The 14,161-nt window shown below is 40.3% G+C and overlaps 1 protein-coding gene across 3 annotated transcripts in view; it reads left to right on the top strand.

Annotated features, from left to right (window-relative positions):
• The window catches only part of LOC127415298 (leiomodin-1-like), a 62,622-nt gene extending 49,174 nt beyond the window's left edge, over window positions 1-13,448 (top strand). The window contains exons 2-8 of one of the 3 annotated variants that reach the window (XR_007892927.1): window positions 7,764-7,930; window positions 8,289-8,624; window positions 8,771-8,878; window positions 9,183-9,260; window positions 9,408-9,498; window positions 12,896-12,951; window positions 13,362-13,448. The gene's annotated coding sequence lies outside the window, so the exon portion shown is untranslated. The remainder of the gene's footprint in view (window positions 1-7,763; window positions 7,931-8,288; window positions 8,625-8,770; window positions 8,879-9,182; window positions 9,261-9,407; window positions 9,499-12,895; window positions 12,952-13,361) is intronic. The other 2 variants (XM_051653998.1, XM_051653999.1) reach the window with 2 other exon arrangements.
• Window positions 13,449-14,161: the final 713 nt, after the last annotated feature.

Here is a 14,161-nt window from a genome sequence, read left to right as displayed (position 1 = left end):
ACCTTATAGACGATGACGGCAACGAGTTGTGAGCATACTCGACCCAAACTAAATTCTTGCTCCAAGAAGAAGGGTTTTGAGAGGCCATACATCGCAGGGTCTTTTCCAGTTGTTGGTTAGCTCGCGCCACTTGCCCATTCATCTGGGGATGAAACCCAGAGGTCAAACTTACTGTAGCCCCCAGCTGTCGGCAGAACTCTGCCCAAAAATGTGACACAAACTGGGGGCCTCTGTCAGAAACCATATCCACCAGGAGGCCATGAATACGGAAGACATTATTAATGACCGCTACCGCTATCTCCCTCACTGATTGTAATTTGGGGAGGGGAAATAAAATGAGCCACCTTCAAAAAACCGGTCCACTACAGTCAAAACGACTGTGTTGCCATGGGAGGGGGGGAGATCTGCCAGCTGCGGAGCTGCTGGACCACCGCAGTAAGATCCACGATCTGTGAAGTCATCACTTCCAGAGTGCTGGTTGGAACAGGACCCAAAAGCAGATGGAAAACAGTCTATGAGTCTTTACTGAGGATAAACAGAAAAGCGCTCCTGCACCGGTTCAAACAAGCATAATAAGGAAGCCACTGGGGCACAGAAGAGTGTGTTCGTTAGTGTGTGTGTGCAGTGGAGGTCCGGAAAAATCCACAGCAGGCAGGTGTGGTGCAAAGCAAAGCCCAAGTGAGTGATTCTCCCGACACGCGGGCAAACACAGAAGGAATCCTCCTCCAATAACCCAGAGATGCTCTGACCAGGGCAGCGGCGATCTGTGGGGCAAGTACACCTCGAGACAAGGCAACCAACAGAACAGATAATCCATACTAACACAGGAAAACATGGTTAGCATGAGACAATAAGCAATAAACCAGCAAATGTAATCGGAGGAAGACAGGTGGAGCGTGTGAGAAAACCATTACCGTAATCGACGCCTCCCTGGGAGCGATCAGTATTTCTATGGAAATGCCGATTGCACTCACCGACTCCACCTGTGAAACAAGAGAGAGAGAGAAAAACAAACAACATAATGAACCGGCAAATGCTGGAGCCATGACAAACAGGCACTTTCAGACTAAAATCTTTGGATTAAATAATTAAATTAAACAAATCAGACAAACTTGTTAGGAATAAAATACCCAAATACTTAATGCCCTGTTCGGGCCACTGGAAGGCACCCAGCTGGAAAGCTGTAACTGGGCAGTACGCTGTCAGAGCCAAAGCATCGGATTTAGACCAATTCACTCTGTATCCTGAGAATTTAGAAAAGTAATTAATAATTCTGTGGAAGCAAAGCATAGATCTAGTAGGGTCGGAGACAAATAATAAAATATCATCTATGTAAAGCAAAAGCTTATGCACCATACCTCCTGCCACCACCCCTGGAAAATCATCCTCCTTTCTTATCGTGGCTACTAATGGTTCCAGGGCCAGACAGAACAATAAGGGGGAAAGACGGCAACCCTGCCGGGTGCCCCTATCCAGAGTAAAATAATCTGAAATTAATCAATTTTTTGTACCGCTGCTCCCGGGTGTCTATAAAGTAACTTAATTCATCCAATAAAAGTTTTCCCGAACCCGTATATTTCCAAAATCTTAAAAAGATGATCCCATTCTACCATATCAAACACCTTTTCGGCATCAAGTGAGATGGCAGCGACCGGAGTCTGATCATTCGCCACTGACCACATGAAATTGATGAAACGCCTAATGTTATCAGAAAAGCTGCGGCCCCGAATAAACCCCACCTGATCTATATGTATAAGAGATGTTATAACTTTACTTAATCAGTTAGACAGAAGTTTTGACAATATTTTTACGTCTAGCTGGATCAGGGATATTGGACGGTAACTCTTACACTCTCTTGGATCTTTGTCCTTTTTAAGAATCAGACTGATCCGGGCTTGCATCATGGTTTGCAGAACCTTTCCGTTCTTTAATGATTCTGTATAAACTTCTAACAAAAGTGGAGCCAGTTCTGTAGCATAAGATCTAAAAAATTCAGTGGCAAAGCCATCTGGCCCTGGAGCCTTGCCTGTAGGCAAGGCCTTAATTACCTCACCAAGCTCCTCCAAGGCTCATTCGTCAATTTAGGATGTTCTAATGGTTCCACAAAATTCCTAATATCTTCATCAGTAGACAAAGATGTGGAACTATAAAGATCAAGATAAAATTCATTAAAAGCATTATTAATAACAATGGCCGTGGTAAATATTTCACCACCAGCAGATTTCATTGAGGGAATGGTAGAAAAAGACTCTCTCTGCTTTATGTATCTAGCCAAAATCTTCCCTACTTTGTCCCCCAACTTAAAATATGACTGTCTTGTCCTGAATAGCCAAAACTCCACCTTCCATGACAAAATAGTATTATATCTGTATTTCAATCGGGTCAATTCTCTGAGGCCATCAGACGACATTCGGTGCTTCAGCTTTGCCTTGGCACTTTTAATATTCCCTTCCAAAACCACGAGTTCTCGTGCTCTGGATTTTTTGGTGAATGAGGCATGCTGTATGATCCAGCCCCTAAGAACTGCCTTAAGTGCCTCCAAAGCCACACCCACAGAGGATACTGAGGACCAGTTGGTCTCCATATAAACATTAATTTCAGCCTTTAACATTTGTTGAAATTCAGGATTTTGCAAAAGAGATACATTAAAGCGCCAACTATATGATTTCTTTTTCTCCGTATGTGGCAACACCTCTAAACTCACCAGGGTGTGATCTGAGACTAAGTTGTTTCCAAGTGAGCAATCAACAACTGATTAAATGAGGGACTTAGATATAATAAAAAAAAATCTATTCTAGAATAAATCTTATGGACTGATGAAAAAAATGTATAGTCCCTACCAGATGGGTTGAAAAGTCTCCAAATATCTGTAAGACTAAGATGTTTACACATCCTGTGAAGCATCAGTGTTGCTCTAGGGGGCTTGCACTCTTTTGCTTCACTATGATCAAGGATTGATCTTATGAGGGGTGTCAGCGGCTTGCAACTTCCCTTCAAGATCTGTAAAAAAGCCCTGATCATCAGCGTTAGGTGCGTAAATATTAGCCAAAATCAAACTTTGCCCCTGAATTTCTGCTAAAACAATAATGACTCTTCCTAATTTATCTTTAATCTGTTTGAGACATTTGAATTGTAGATGTTTACTTATCAATGTAATGACTCCCCTGCTGTTACTTGAGCCAGCACTAAAGATGACACATATTCCCTGTTGTTTGTTTTGAATTTTATGTTGAAATTCTGGTTTAGTTCCCTGTTCCTGTTTCCTGTTAGTTTTGTAGTCCTTTGTAGTTTCTTTTCATGATTGGTTTTCCCCTGATTGTTTCCCCAGGTGTTCCTCATTCCCTTGTTTTCCCTTGTGTATTTAAGCCCTTGTTTTCCCCTGGTTTTTTGTCAGTCTTCATCTGTATTATGCTGTGCTTTGTTCCCTGTGTTTTGTTTCATTATGTTCTGAGTTACCTGGTTTACTTTTGTTTTATTAAAAAAAGGCTGCATTTAGATCCTCATTCCTCTCCTGTCTCGTCACAGAAAGACTGACCAAGAAATGGATCTAGCAGTCATCAGGATTCTACTCCTTCAACAAGGGGACCGTCCAGTTGAGGATCACGCCTGTGAGTTTTAGAGCTGGCAAACATAGTGCACTATCCAGACCGCTCTCTGGTGGTTTTCTTCCGGGCCGGTCTGAATAGTGCATTGAGGGAACTCATGCCTCCAGCTGATCCTCACTGGATGCTCGGTGATTATGTGGAGAAGGCTCTGGAACTTAGCGGTTCCCCTTATACAGTGGATTATGGCGGGAACCCCGGGCCAGAACCTGCATCCACGGCCCCTGTCTCCAAGTTGTATGATCTGCCACTGATGTTGGTGCACAGGCCCATGAAGACCCTACCTCAAAAATTGTCTGCGCCCACCCCTGCCACGGTCAATGAGCCAGTGCCCACGCCTGCCACGGCCAACGAGTTGCCAGCCTTGTCCATCCCAGAGCCAGCGTTGCCAGCCTCGTCCATCCCAGAGCCAGCGTTGCCAGCCTCGCCCATCCCAGAGCCAGCACTGCCAACTTCGGCCATCCAGAGGAGGAGGAAGAGAAGAAAGATTTCCGTTCCCAAGTCTCTTCCCATGTACAAGACCACAGAGGTCATTTCCGAGTTTCCTCCCATGCCCACGACCACAAAGGTCATTCCCGAGTCTCATCCCATGTACACGACCATGGAGGTCGTTTCCAAGTCTCCTCCCATGCCCACGACCACAGAGGTTATTCCCGAGTCTCTTCATATGTTCGCAAGCATGGAGGTCATTTCCCATTCATCCAGGACTCTTTGTCTCGAGCCTCCCACGGCTCCGCCTTCCATGGCTTGGCCCCTCGAGCCTACCACAGCTCCGTCTTCCACGGCTCCGCCCCCAGAGTCTATTTCCCCAGCGGCTTCGCCCCTAGAGACTATTTCCCCAGCGGCTCCACCTCCAGAGGCTATTTCCCCAGCGGCTCCGCCTCCAGAGACTATTTCCCCAGCGGCTCCGCCACAGAGACTATTTCCCCAGCGGCTTCGCCCCAGAGACTATTCCTCCTGCGGCTCCACCCGCTCCCCCAGAGACCATTCCTCCTGCGGCTCCGCCCACTCCCTCAGAGACTATTCCTCCTGTGGCTCCGCCCGCTCCCCCAGAGACTATTCCTCCTGCGGCTCCTCCCGCTCCCACAGAGACTATTCCTCCTGCGGCTCCGCCCGCTCCCCCAGAGACTCCTCCTACAGTGCTTCTGCCTCCTGACCCTGTCCTTGTCCTGCGGTTGCCTCCCAGGCCTCCTGACCCTGTCTCGGTCCTGCGGCTGCCTCCCAGGACTCCTGACCCAGTCCTCAACTTGAGGTCTTCTCCTTGATCTCCTGGCATCCACCTGATCTGCTCTGGTCTCCCTGGTCACCTGGCCATCCACCCGTTCTGCTCTGGTCTCCTTGGTCTCCTGGCCGTCCGCCTGATCTGCTCTGGTCTCCCTGGTCTCCTGGCCGTCTGCCTGATCTGCTCTGGTCTCTTGGTCTCCTGGCCGTCTGCCTGATCTGCTCTGGTCTCCCTGGTCTCCTGGCCATCCGCCTGATCTGCTCTGGTCTTCCTGGTCTCCTGGCCGTCCGCCTGATCTGCTCTGGTCTCCTTGGTCTCCTGGCCATCCACCTGATCTGCTCTGGTCTATTTGATCCTCCGAGCCTGCAGCATCACCCTGGCTCTCCATCCCTCCGGCTCCGCCTTGGTTTCAAGCCTCCCTGACTTTGCCTTGTTCCTCTGCTCCCCTTACCCCTTGTGCCCCCCCCCCCCGTTTTTTCCCCCACACCCCATGGAGAATTTGTTTTGTTTTGTTTTTTGGAGCATCTGGAATCCGCTCCTTAAAAGGGGGGCTCTGTCACATATTCCCTGTTGTGACTTTTATGTTTAAATTCTGGTTTAGTTCCCTGTTCCTGTTTCCTGTTAGTTTTGTAGTCCTTTGTAGTTTCTTTTCATGATTGGTTTTCCCCTGATTGTTTCCCCAGGTGTTCCTCATTCCCTTGTTTTCCCTTGTGTATTTAAGCCCTTGTTTTCCCCTGGTTTTTTGTCAGTCTTCATCTGTATTATGCTGTGCTTTGTTCCCTGTGATTTGTTTCATTATGTTCTAAGTTACCTGATTTACTTTTGTTTTATTAAAAAAGGCTGAATTTAGATCCTCATTCCTCTCCTGTCTCGTCACAAAAGAAAATATGCCCACCTCATATCTTCCCAAATTTTTCAGCTTCCTGCGGGGAAAGATGAATTTCTTGAAGAAACACTATATCATATTTCTTACATATGAGAAAAGAAATAACCTTCCTTCTTTTTATGGGGTGCCCCAACCCATTCACATTCCATGTGGAGAGAGATTATCCACTCATATTAACGTTTGACATATTAGAAAAAATAGATTGTGTGTCAAAAACAAGATTATAAAGACCACATTCCAACATTAGTGCAACAATCAAACCCCGAACAAAAAAAAAGAAAGAAAAATGTGCGAATTAACCCCGCGCACGACAGCGCCAACTGGCATCCATCCTTCTAAACTCAAACAGTCCATGTACACCTACGAGATCCCCCGCGACAACTTTGCCATCGGATTGCTCAAGTCTGGTGCTTCTATAAATATATTGTGAGACAGAATTACACAGCAAAATATAATCTATAAAATAAACTCCAGCCAATAAGTGGAATAAACACACAAAACGTGCAAAACTGTCCCGAAGGTTTGTTCCTCCACAAAACAAACTCCAGCCGCTAGCGGAACCAGCACAAAAAAAAAAGGGGGCTGTTCAGTTCTTCAGGCAGTCAGACGAATGTTCACTAAGCCAGACCATTCGGCCGATACATGAGTGCAACCAAAGACCCAATCACTCCAAAGTCCTGCAAGAGATATTCCACAAAACAAACTCCAGGCCTCAGGAGGCATAAGCACCAAAAACGTGCAGATCCATCCACAAACTGTCACGAAGAAATTATATTACACAAAACAAACTCCAGCTGCTAGGCAGAACCAGCACAAAAAGAAATGAAAAAGGTGCCCAGCTTCCTCGGACAATCAAGTGTATGTTCAGTGAGTCAAGCCCACTAGGCAGCTAATTCCCTCTCAATATGACTCCAGATAATCAATCCGTTTCTCAACATCCGACACTCTTGTAACCAACTCTGAAACAATTTAGTCTCCATGGCAGTGATCGACCAACATATTACAGTGAGATCCTCCAAGTCTGCAACGACCTTCATCCGCATTGCCATCATTTTTGACTGTTGAACCTGGATCAAACCAGCCGAATTGAGTCCCGGGCTTTCGGCCTGTTGTTCAGGGGCTTCAGCTTGAGCACGTAAGTGTCTTTTAATATCTCCAGAGCTCAAGGATTTTGAATTCTTTGACATATTGTCTTCCTAGAACAGTTAAGAATCAGGGTGTATTGAATCACACCGGTTTATAACACAAATAGTAATAAAACTAGCAAAGTGCGCAGAGCTCGCCGTTCACACGTCCGCTCCTTGCATAGCGTCACACGACTCTCGAAATAAACACTCTATTAAACTATATGTCATTTGTGAAGCATTGCAGTAGTATCTTTGTTTAAAGTCGACATGAAAATGGCATTTGCAACCCATTTTACTTCTGTAATGGGGTGTATTTGCGAGCAAAACAACATTCAGCAAGAAAAAATCTAAAAGAAATGTACTGGATCTTGAAAAAGGACAGAGCCAGACCTGAATATGAATTTGTAGTCACTCTAACTCCAATTAAGATCTATCTATCTAATGTCTGTCTGTCTGCCTGTTTATCTGTCTCAGTGGTTCTCAACCTTTTTTATACCAAGGCACCCCATTGCCCAAGAAAATATCTTATCCATCTATCTATAGTTTATTGAGAATTCTGTTGTACATGGAAGGGACAGAAATTAAATATGTAATATTTAATGCCATAGTGAGAGGACTAAAGCAATAAATACAAACATTTCCACTAATTAACATTAAATGCAAGCAATAAATGTAGTTATAAGGAATATTTTTTTTTATTTATTATTATTGAATTGAATTCTTTAAGTAGACAGTGGGGTCAGAACTTCAGAGCAGCAGAATAAAGCTTGCATAATAAGTTTGCAAATGTGCTTTAAGTGCATCAGCGAGAAAATGTGTTAACTTCGCTGCTGATCTGATTCATTTCCTCCCTCAACAAGTCTGCTGTTTATGTGTCCTCTAGCCATAAATCTCTCTCTCTCTCTCTCTCTCTCTCACTTTTATAGGGCATGGCATCACAAACACATTCTCAGTCAACTGGAGTGAAGTATTCATCATAGTGTTCTGATGTAGTTTACTGAATATATACATTTTCTTTAAGAGGACATTTTGTTTTAAGAGAATTTGATATTAAAGGGAATGAAAACCTACCTAAAGATGTTGTGTCTTTCAGGTAAATACATTTTTCCATCCATGTTTTCCTTTTCATTAGATAAACATTAATCTTTTATTGTCTATATTATATTGTCATATACGTACATGTTAACAATACAGGAAATACATTTTAAAAAAAAAATCTGATTAATAGATCTTGCCTGAATTATGAGCTCCACACCACATTTCAAAATAGCCTCTTGCCAACCTCAATGTAAATGTAAATCTGAGAAATATGAGAACTTTCATTTGAGGTTGTCTGGAATTTCTGAATATTGCTGAAAAGGCACCACTTGTGTAAACAGTGAAATTTCTTAAATAGATTAATTAACTAATTAAATTTTTTTTTTTTTTTTTTTAACTGTGTCTCTCTCTAGCTTTTAGCAGTGTGTTGATGAAGTCTGAAAATATTTGGGTTGGAACAGAGGGTGAAGGGGTGGATATCAAATGTCCATTTCAAGCTAATTACAAATATACACCAAAGTACTTTTGCCGTGATCCCTGTACGTCCTCTAAGCATGTTTTGATTAAAACTGATAAGATTGATCAGGTCGTCTCAGATGGAAGATACTCTGTCATGAACACTGTGAGTGCAAACTCCTTTGATGTTTCCATCAGAAATCTCAATCTTAAAGACTCCGGTGTTTATTACTGTGGACTTGATCAATGGTTCACTGACTCACTGAGTAAAGTCGAGCTGTCTGTCCATCCAGGTGGGTATTTATGCCTGCACATTTCATGTTTCTTCTAATAATTTTATATAATGTTAAGTATGTGAATATGTGTTATATGAATTCATATGTATTATGTGCTCTTAAAATTCCCTAATCATTGTTCTTTTGCTTGTTATTCTCTGCAGCTCCTGTGAACCCTCCTCTTAACACACTGACTCCTGTGTTCAGTTCTACAAAATCCACTGAACACACACAAACAGTATCTACATGGACATCAACACACGAATCTGCAGGTAGAATTTCATCCTCTCAAAAAATATATTTTGATTCATCAATCCATCATCCATCAACATTTAGCAAACATTTTCAAATTACTTTTTTCAGGTTACTTCATTGTCATTTTGCAAATGTCTCTTATCCAGAGCAATTTACAACATATTATAAGATTCCATATATTACAGTGCCATATTTTATAATTATAATATTAGCATATTTATTTTGAATACATTTTACATCAAATCTACTGTGTTTTAAATAGGGGAAAATCTGCTTTTTCCTCTCAAATGATATGCTGTGATTCTCTCTCTCTCTCTCTAGCTCATAATTCTATCACAAATGAAATGTTATTACCAACAGTCCAGTCAACAGGCTCCACAGCCCTGATTAAAAGCTCAGGTAAGTGATTGCCTGTTTGTGGATATTGTGTTCACACTATGTTTTTGTTTTTTTTGACGATAACACATGCTACCAGCAAACTTGATATATTGCAGCATGTAATCTTCGTAATATTGTGATGGTTTTCTTTTCTTTTTTTCATTCCAGTGTAAGTGACTGTGGTTTGTGGTTTTGGTACTGCTGGTGTTCTGGAGTCTAGTGGCTTTAGTGTGTCTATACAGACGAAGATCATTCAGATGTAAGACAAAGAGAGACTTTAAAACAGGGCATCAGTTATTTTGCTTTAAAAAATAGAGAAATAGAGAATTGATGACTGAAAGGTATTTTGCGATAGTTGTGCAACAGTGCTCTATAAACTTACAAACATTTTACATGTACATTAACATACAAATAGCTACGTATACTAATCAGATCAGGCTGCTGTAAATATTGCTAGTAAATTTAACAGACCGCATTTTTATGTAAAGGCTACACACAATTCTTGGTGGCTTTAAAGGTGCACTCAGTAATTTTTTCCTCATTAAGAAAGTTAAACTCCTAAAGACATTAATTTTAATTCTGCAATATATATAGGAAATCATGACCACTCATTAAAATGAAGACTGTTTCTTTCTACATCTAGAGGGTCTGCACATGGGGGCTGCCATGTTTTTTTGTTGTTGTTTTTTTACACATACGTTTTTAATACCAGATGAAGCCACAATATGCACCGCATGCCAGAATCCACTATCTTTGAAGCATATTTTATTGGATTGTGCTGGTTTTATTTCTTTTAGGAAATTATTTTACTCAGCAAATACTTTTGAAGAGATTACAATGGCATCTGAAACTGAAAACTATTGATTTTAAATGATGCAGCATCCAAGCCGCTAAATGTCAGTGTAAGTCCAAGATGACACAAAGACAAAAGTTACTGAGTGCACCTTTAATTAGAACTTTTTATGTTCTTAAGAACTTCTTGCAATACTCTGTTTAAAGATAATTTTACTCACTTTATGTTTGTACATTTTACTCAAGCAATGTAGCACTGAATTAAGCCATGCTTTTAAAAGTAGCATTACAACGGTTTTATAACGCACTTAATCATGCACCACATGCAGTGTTGTGGGAGTAACGGAATACATGTAATGGGATTACGTATTTAAAATACAAAATATAAGCAACTGTATTCCACTACAGTTGCAATTTAAATCATTGGTAATTAGAATACAGTTACATAAAAAAAGTATTTTGATTACTGAAGAGATTACTTTGCATTTTATTGTCATTTGTTTCATTTAATATTTAGTCCTTTCAGATGGAAAACATTTATACATATAAATTATGTGATCCAAAGTGCATTTGAACAGCAGTGAAACACTTACTTATGATGTGTCACATTCATACGAGCAGACAAAGAAGTAAATCTGAAGTAAGTTTGGAGCAGAAGAAATAGAAATATACCTTGTGCAAATTGTCAGCTTTACGCTAAGCTAAAATGCTATTTCTAGCCATTTTACATGCACATGTTAACAGGCACGATCATATTTTTTTATCAAGAAAATTCACGTTGGATCATAATTTATTTTTCTAGTAAGACCTTTGATATTAGGGCAAAAATCATATTCTTGATAATAATTTTTGTATTGTTTTCCTGTAAAAATATCTAAAAATCCTTAAAACAAGATCAATTAGATTGACCTTGTTTTAGAAACAACACTGCATAAGATATTTAGGTTTTTCAGAGAATGTATTTTTAACGTGTATTTTGTCTTACCGTACTGGCAGAGTTTTTTGAGCTTGCATAGTTTTACAGTTTGCGAATTGATTTACACCAAATATGTTGTTTATTTTGTTGTTATGTTTGGTAAATACGTTACTGACCTTGAGTAATCTAACGGAATACGTTACAAATGACATTTTACAGCATGTATTCTGTAATCTGTAGTGGAATACATTTCAAAAGTAACCCTCCCAACCCTGACCACATGACACATGAAAGCCTTCCACAGGGAAGCTTAATGCAAGCTTTGTAGTCTATTAGACAACATCACCTTGCTTTAACGGTGATAGAAACAAGAGTCCGGAGCTGTGCACGCAGACCTCAACACTTGGTGCATAAAACACGATGAGTGTAACAATCGACAGTTAATTTTTTTTATCATGAACAGGTAACATTGAGTAGAAAATGAACTTAAGACTTCACAAAACAAGAATTTACCAAACATAACAACAAAATAAACAACATATTTGGTGTAAATCAATTTGCAAACTGTAAAACTATGCAAGCTCATAATTATTCAAGCCCGGTGCATGCTAGGAACACTAGCTTCGAAAAGTAAAATATACTTATTTTATTTACCTGTGAAATTTACTCAAATTAGTTAATACATACAGTATGACTAGGTTTTCTCATTCTCCTACATGACACATTGTAAAGATAACATACAATCAAAAATAATATTTACTTATAAGCTAGAACATTCATTTTTTACATGTTTGAATTGAGTACAACTATAGAATTAACTTAATATTTTTAAGTTAACTCTTAGGGTGTTTTCAGACCTGTAGAACGTTTGCTTTGTTCCAAAACGGGGACTAAATTGTTACAATGTTGCAATTTCATCTTGGTTCGGTTCACTTTCACAAGGCAACATTTCAAAACAAAACCAAAACTATGTCACTAAAAGTCACATGTGAGTAAGCTGTCCCCTTATTGGTCACTATGTTTGTTTGCTGTTCCAGGATGAACTCATCCATTGATATACTGGTTAAAATTATATGCCTGTAAAAAATATGTCAACCATTACAAATTTTTGAGAATTTTTGAGCATTGCCAGTTAGAGGTTGTGCTCCAAATACAAATTATCCGTCACTCGGATGGATATGAGTTGTAAAGTTTCCGTCATGGTTATTTTTATCCATCATTAGTTGCTTTTGCATTATTTCTCCATTGAAACGTACCTGTTCACAGATCTGTCTCTCTCCTTCTCTCGCACGAACACACACACACAAAAAATTGTATTTGTCAAAAATTTGCTAACGCTGTCCTACCTGTGTTCTGCCACTATCCAAAAAGAGAGAAACCATTGTACTAAAATTACCTCAGGAATTATAAAACAGCTCCTATTTTAAATGTGCTGTTATATCTAATATAGTTGCCAAAAGGCTATATCCACATTTTGATGATGAATTACAGGAAGTGCTGATCTACAGATGTCTTCTCCAAAGATCCCTCAGTTATGTTCATGGTTTTTATAGGGATATTGTTTGGTACATTTGTCCGCTGGGTCGGCTTGCATTCTCACCACAAGTGAACCACTCCAGAGTTCGTTCAGGCGGTCTCAGACCAGTATGTTTTGGTGTGGATCTGAGTGTGATTGCCATGTTCATATATGCCTAAATGAACCGAACCAAGGGAGAAAACGCACCAGGTTCTGAAACAAACGCTCCAAACGAGCAAGGTGTGAAAATGCCCTTAAACTATCTTATTCAGTGTAGATAGTTCTTAATCATTTCTGCTATATTTACTTCACCACAAAATATTTTTTTTAGGGTGGTGACATGGCTTATTTCTTTAGATCTTCATTGTGCTTTAAGTGGCTTTGACAAGCCAATTAACCATTTCTAACATTATGCTTCTTGGGATATTGCAGCTTTGAAAACTCCCACCCCTGAAAATCCAGCTCAAGATCAACCAGTTCTCAACCAGGTATGAAAGCCTCTGCCCTCTCTGCATGGGATGAGAAATATACTTTATAAGGAACCAATATTCTGGTTATAACAAATACAAAATAAGATCACATACAGCCCTGCTAAAGAAACCAGTTTATACCAGCATGAATTTCCATGCTCTTTTAGGTTGTTTGTGGGCCAGTATAGCCATGTTAGCCAACCAGTCAAACTTAATTGATAAAGCTGATGGACCAAGAAAGTCCTGCTGGTTTAGCTAGCCACCAGCATCCAAAACACAAGATATGCTAGCTGGTGTTCTCAGCAGGAAGTTTAGTCAAATGAGTACACACAGGAAATACGTTGATTGAGCACTGAATTCACTGAATATATTAATGGCAGTCATATTATGTACCCTTATCCCTCTCTCTTTTCCATTGTCTCTCTCAGACTGTAGAATATGTTTATCACCTCTGTGAAGAAATGATGACAGACTATAGCTTAGATGGTCCACCTAAAGAAGACGATTCCTCTGTAATATATCCCATTGTGCAACACAGTGATCCTGCACCCCAGAATGACCTGAACCCTGTATATTCACTCATCACTCACCACTGACGGTGAACAGATTATAAATAATTAAAGATCAGTCTCAATCTCTCTGAAAAGTCACTCTTGAAGCCATGTTGATGTGAGATACATATTTACCATCCCCACATTTGTTTCCAGTTATTCTATCTTTCACTTCCTCTTTTCTAGTATCTTGTTTTAACTGTATGATAAAATCACAGGTGTCACTTTGTTTTAAAATGTGATGGGGACAATGTCACGAATTGGCGAAACTCATGAATATTAATTAGGTTATGTGCAGATAGTCAAATAATATTTGACTGTTTTGAAGTCATACTTGATGACCAATTCAAGCGCTCCAATAAATATTTAATTAATTTGACAACTTCATCTGTACTTAACACTGTCAGTACTGGGATGGATCAGTAAGCTTCAGTCAGAATGTCTCATGGTAAAGTTTTTGCCTCTTAACACAAGGAGTTCTGGGTTCTAATCCGACTTAATATAACTTTTTAATTTAATGAATGAAAATTGCATCTGTTCATCAGTGGATGTATATCATGAGCAGGGACACATCTGTTTGCATTTTGCCTTTCAATTTAACTGGAAAGGAGTGCGAGCTGTGCAACAGTGGTGGGGACAAAATTGACAATGCCAAAAAGAGGTAGGGACATGTCCCA

This window comes from Myxocyprinus asiaticus, chromosome 24 (genome assembly GCF_019703515.2).
Source record: "Myxocyprinus asiaticus isolate MX2 ecotype Aquarium Trade chromosome 24, UBuf_Myxa_2, whole genome shotgun sequence".
NCBI lineage: Eukaryota > Metazoa > Chordata > Actinopteri > Cypriniformes > Catostomidae > Myxocyprinus > Myxocyprinus asiaticus.
Note: the sequence above shows the minus strand (reverse complement) of the source record. Positions and strands in the feature narration are given on the sequence as shown.